Raw genomic sequence first — 6,346 nt, forward strand, 5'->3', positions numbered from 1 at the left:
TTTTACTTTCTTTGTGTAGGATATTTAAAAATTTCATTGCTTGTGAACCCTTCAGGTCTTTACTTTTGTATCTTATTGCATGATTCTTTTCTTGGGTCTTGATACCAAGTTGTTTTTTTTTAAGGTGATATCGTCTCACCATCTGGTATGGAGGGATCTTTTGGGAATGTAGCTCACTAATCATCATTCATCCTTGATGGTAAAGCACTCTCTGCTCGTGGTGAGCTTGGTGGTAAGGCGCTAGAGGTACTAAATTTACACACTTGAATATCAACACATGACACTTGAGTTTCACACCCCTAAAGACTGGATCAGCATGGGTAATGTAAGGATATACCTGTCTCTGTACTCCAACTGAAGATCTGCCGTGAGAGGTTATGCCTGTGACTGTACGTAGAGTCTGACTTGCGACTAGCGTTAACACGCTCTCCCTAGAACCTCCTCCTCTCTCTCTATTCAATCGTAACTTGCTCCTCAATAACTGAATTCGAACTGACCCCGAACTCTCTGCCTCCCAGACATTTATTGCAATTCAATTTAATAAACAAATGCACAGTCAGGCCTGTAGCCTCTTCCTGGATTTCGTCTGTTTACAGCTGATGACCAGGAAGAGCTTCAGTGCTGTCTGACACTGCATTCCTGTGATGTTTCTGAATATTTCCTAACTGGAAAACGATGGTTGAATGACTGGAAGTTGGAGTTCCTTGTCCATAATAATTAAAAGATACTACGGATCGTTACGATGTAGACAACTCCCCGTTAAAGGTGTATAAACAATCTCCGTGTTTTCCGGACGATGCGCAATGGAAGTACCCTTGCCCAGGAAGCAAGGATACCTTTTATCTTCCGTGTTACAGTGCTTTCGTGTGCTCCGGTGTCAAATGCTTCGGCGCGTGCCGAGTGAAATGTGATGAATAAGTTCGTCGTCAGCGCTGACACGAGAGATTGCTCTGTCATCGCCACCGGAGATTCATAAGACGCACGCCGTCAGTCTCGCGAACCGCAAATCGGTTCCGTCTGTAACCCAGCAGTTTAGATTTAGGCTCTGCATGATTTTATGTTGTTTTTATTTTTTCTATTATATACCCATTTTTTGCGTTTTTGATTGTATTGTTTCATTATTAATTTAGATATATACGGTCTTCTGCCCCTTGACTGAACAGAATGGGTACCGCGACAATTTTTTTTAGGATGCAGGTTTACAAAAAATTAACTTCCCTCCAGGATTGGTAACCGCGACAATTTTTAGGCAGCAGGTTTACAAAAAATAACTTTCCTCCAGGATGGGTAACCGCGACGATTTTTTTAAGCAGCAGTTTTACAAAAAGTTAACTTCCCTACGTGAATGTAATTTTTTGTCCCCAAGCGGTGTGCCGTATCACGTCGCAGGCGTGAATCGAACCTAGGACCCGGGCATCATAAATAAATAAGTTAATCATGTTATAAAGAGGGTCCCGCTGAAGCATTGAAAAAGAGCTTCTTAAAAGCTCATCGTGACAGCGACCTTCAGCGGAGTTGGAAAACCTCCGCTGACTTTGCATTAGAAAATGAAATCAGGAAATCAGCGTTCTTCCTCAGAATCGCCGTTGCCAAAGGACGCGATCGAGACAACCGTCGTAACGGACGTCTCAGTCTTAGTTGTTTCCTGTTTTTCATTGAAGTCAGTAATTGTGAAAGAACTCCGTCTGAGTTATTTTCAGTTAACGTTAATACACGTATCGCGAGAGAGCTTCTTAGTTATTATTAATTAAGAAGGAGGATATTAGTTAGAACATCGGTATACTCGAGTCTCGAGTTTAGGAGCCCCACATTGCGCTCGTTCGACTTTATTTCAGAGTAGGACCTCGTCGATCCAAGGACCAGCGGAGAAGAGATCGCCGCAGAACTTCAGGTAACGAACATTCCTTATGTCTTTCCTCCCCCTGCCTGTTCAGTCAAAGGTAGTGTTTTTAAATATATGTCCGTGTGTTCTTATTTCACGGGGCTAGTCCCCTTGCAGTTTCAGTGTCGACGTTGCTCTTCAGAGCTACCCCCTTTCTCTTACAAGGTTCCTCTCGCTTAGCAAGCGAGTGGCTAAAGGCTGTCATAGCTGTCATAGGCTGTCATAGCCTATCTCCGATCCCCCTCTTGGTCTTTATGCGATAACAAAATAAAATCTAATGCAATTATCGTCATTAATTCTTGAGTACGGTACGGTAAATTACCCCCTTTGAGGACGAAGCATGTGGCATTCTCGTACAAGTGTACAGCCTCAAGCACATTAGATTGAAAAACACATATTTCCAACAACTTTTAATAACGGAGTTGCCTTGTGGTCTGGAACTTTTGAATCACCCTGTATATAGGGTTTTCCGAAACGAACAGAGATACATCAGTGAAAAAAGTTTGTACTTCACAGCAGTCTTTGAAGTTTTACCTGGCAACACTGCATATCTGTCGTCCTCATCGCCACACCTCAAACTGGGTACCATTCACATCGTTGCATTCCTGCAATCTCGTCCTGAATCCGAAATTCCCGCGATGACTGCAGAAATCTTTACTTTGAGGTCATGTAGATATCTTGGCTTTTCCGCGTACACTTCTGTCGTCACATCACAGCCAAAAGTCACATGGAGGCAGATCTGGAGACCTTACGGGCCATGATGTGGGTCCTCTGCGGCCTCCTGAATCGACGCCATCCTGGAATCGCCTGATCGCTCGCAGTCACGTGATCCTCTCATCACGCAGTGTTGCCAGGTGAAACTTTAAAGCCTGCTGCGCAGTACAAACCTTATTCCACTGAAATAGCTGTGTTCCTTACAAAGTTTTAGTGAATTTAAATGTTAGAAGGACATTTGGAAACCCCTGTATATAAATCGAGAGAGAGATATAAAAATACAGATATGAGTGATTCAATCTGGTAAAAAATCAAGAAACAAAATCTGTGGGTTTCATCGGAATACGCCTACTTCTCCACCAAATTAACTTTGTGTGCATTTCTGTGTATTCGATTATTTTCACAGACCACAGCGTTGCATGACGTAATTTGGAATTTGGACGAATGAATCTCGTCCATTGAATTACGTCAGACCTTAAGAATGCCGCTTTAAACATTCCGTCACAATCGATCTAATTTGCGTATTGAATGTAAACTTAATGAAACAGTTATTAAAAAGTACGTTCAGTGTCGACGAAGCCAATCCGATACCAATTTGCACATTTAATGAACTTTAATGAATAGAAGCCCAAACTTGCTAATAACATCAAGAGAGACTGAAAGGGGGGGGGTTCTAATTATAGACATGCCAATAACATCTGACACAGATTCTATTCAAAAAGATAATTCTTGACTTGAAAGCACAGTATCAATAATGTATTATATGTAATTCTATGGTATGCGAAACTTTTGACATTTTTTTCTACATTAATTAGCAACGTATTGATGGATATCAGATTTGGTGCTACATATGGACAATGATGGCAAAAGGAAAGGTTGGAAATATTTCGCAGGTGTGTTTATTGAAAACACAGATGATCTGGGAAAGATGAATGCTGGTGTGGTTTCCAATGCAGCTGGTCAGGCAAAGCTAATTGTAGGTGGCAGCACGCTTGCGCTTCAGACAGGCAACTGTTCTTCGATTTAAATATATGTGGACATTGAAGCTGGACGTGTTCTTATTGTATTAATTCGCAAGTTTAATTATATTTTAACTTGAGAAAGTTGTTTCGAAACATGATAAATGAATCAGTACATTAAAACTAGAATTTTCCCGATTATCCGGATATTAGTATTATAAAGAAACGGATATCGGATAATTTGAAATCCTTTTCTGTTATCCGGAATTTGTGGCCATCTCTAGTATAGAAAACGGACGGCATGTAACTATATCATCTTGTTTGGACTCCCTCTGCAATGTTTACAGTGACGTCACTGTTGCTCCAGAAGTTGCCCGAAGCATATTTTAAACTTCCCCGGAGAACAGCCCGGAGCGTCAGTTTTACACCCGGAATTAATTCAAATGTCGGGACGCGTCGTTTTAATTAGGAAACCACATCCAGAATCTGCAATTACACTCGCGCTCGCGTCATGAACATTGTTACGTATTCATCTCCAACCCTTTCCCTTCCATCCCTCCCAAAGGGCTCCTTGGAGAAGGGCCACCTTGAGGAGGAAACTTGGCTCGTCACTCACCAAGTGTTCTTGGAAGTTGCCGGGGCGAGATCACAAAGGGCTCCATCGACAACAAACAAAGTGGGCTTCCGCAGGCACGAAAACCGTTGCAACATCTTCGAGCGGCAAACTGGATGCAAATGTATTCCATTTACGTGCTGGAGATGGCCCCGTTATAGCCGCCTTCTCCATAATGCACGGGTCTCGCTTATCGCACAACATTCTAGCAACCTCGCCCTTGTGACTAGGGATGGCCACAGGATGCGGTATCGGATATCCGGATTTCAAATTATCCGATATCCGTTTCTAATGCAACCAATAATCCAGATATCCGGATAATTAGGATATTCAGCAGTTGCCTATACTGAGTCCACTGGGCTATCTCACTATGCCACGAGGTTCTAGGCTATGAAGAGATCAGGTTGCCAACTCCTAAGAAATCAGGTTGCCAACTCATAAGAAATCAGGTTGCCAACTCATAAGAAATCAGGTTGCCAACTCATAAGAAATCAGGTTGCCAACTCATGAGAAATCAGGTTGCCAATTCATGAGAAATCAGGTTGCCAACTCATAAGAAATCAGGTTGCCAACTCATAAGAAGTCAGGTTACCAACTCATAGGAAATCAGGTTGCCAACCCATAAGAAATCAAGTTGCCAACTCCAGAATCAGCATCATGTCACTGATATGAAAAATAATATTTACAATTTCTGATTGATTTTTCTCCTTTATTTCATTCTCTAGACTTCAGGCTTCGCAGATAGTCTAGCGAGCCTAGAATATACGCTCCTGATATTAAGATAATTAGGATATCCTGATAGTCCGAATTCCGTTGTAAATTTGAAAATCACAAATAAAAGAATATGCGGATAGCCCTTAAAATGGATAAACGATAAAAGTATCCGGATAATGCACACATTCGGATATCCGGACATTTCGGATAACCCTAATATCGGATATCCAGATAATCCGAACATCTAGATAATCCGGACAATTCGGATAATTCTAAGAATTCGGATATCAAGATATGCTATACTCCTAGAAACTTTTTAACCGAATTTGGCCATCCCTGCTTCTGACGTCACGCGGGAATGCATTCTTTGTTAGGTTAGGGCAGTTAGATTTAGTTCTCATAGCAGAAATACGAGGGTAAGTCAAAAAGTATGTACGCTTTTGCCACAACTTTTCTCAGGTTGGCCACACTGCCTTCAGCGCTTGTGTGCTATAAGGTTGTACTTTTGCGGTCATGTGGCCGAGGTTTGATCTTAATCGCTCCAATTTTCTTTCTTTTGTAAAGATGGCCGCTCCACTGGCAGTGTGCACCAAGGAAGAACAGCGATCAGTGATCCGATTTCTCTGATCTGAAGATGTGTCAGGGACTGATCATCTCAGGCTTTCAGTACATGTGATGATGTGAGAATAATCTCTTTGGATGATGAGTGACCATCGGTTCATCAGAATCATCTCTCAAGCTTATTGAATCTTCCCAAAGGTGGTGGAGGTTGTTGATGGGCATACTCCCGCTTCGTGTTTCACGCTTGTCCAGCCATTTTTAAACCTCTTGATCAACTTATACACACTTCTACGTGGTAAAGCGATGTTCCTGTATTATACTGAAAAGGCTGTGATGAATTTCAATCCCTGACACATCTTCAGACCAGAGAAATCGGATCAATGATCCCTGTTCTTCCTTGGTGCACACTGCCAGTGGAGCGGCCGTGTTTAATCTGTAACAATAGAAAGAAAAATGGAGCGACTAAGATCAAACCTCGGCCACATCACCACAAAAGTACAACCTTATAGCACACAAGCGCTGAAGGCAGTGTGGCCAACCTGAGAAAAGTTGTGGCAAAAGTGTAGATAATTTTTGACTTACCCTCGTACATTGCAAATGTACTATTTATGCTAAGACAACTAAACCTAAGCCTAAACTAACCTAACAGATAAGGCTCTTTTTTGCATAACAATGACAGCGTTACGCGCTAGCAAGGTTGCTAGAGGTTTGTGCGATAAGTGAGATCCATAATTGCACAGGAGCGGAACACAATTCGACCATGTTCTGGCCCGGCTATTGACGAACTTCAGAGACTAAATAAAGGCGGTGTTGAGAGCAGAGCGTGTCCCTGCACAGAGGCAGGATCGAGTATTCTCGCACCAAGTGGATGAGAACTGAGGGGAAGGATCCTTGTGAGGTAGA

The sequence above is a fragment of the Lepisma saccharinum genome, chromosome 12 (assembly GCF_977018435.1).
Source record: "Lepisma saccharinum chromosome 12, izLepSacc3.1, whole genome shotgun sequence".
In the NCBI taxonomy this organism is placed as follows: Eukaryota; Metazoa; Arthropoda; class Insecta; order Zygentoma; family Lepismatidae; genus Lepisma; species Lepisma saccharinum.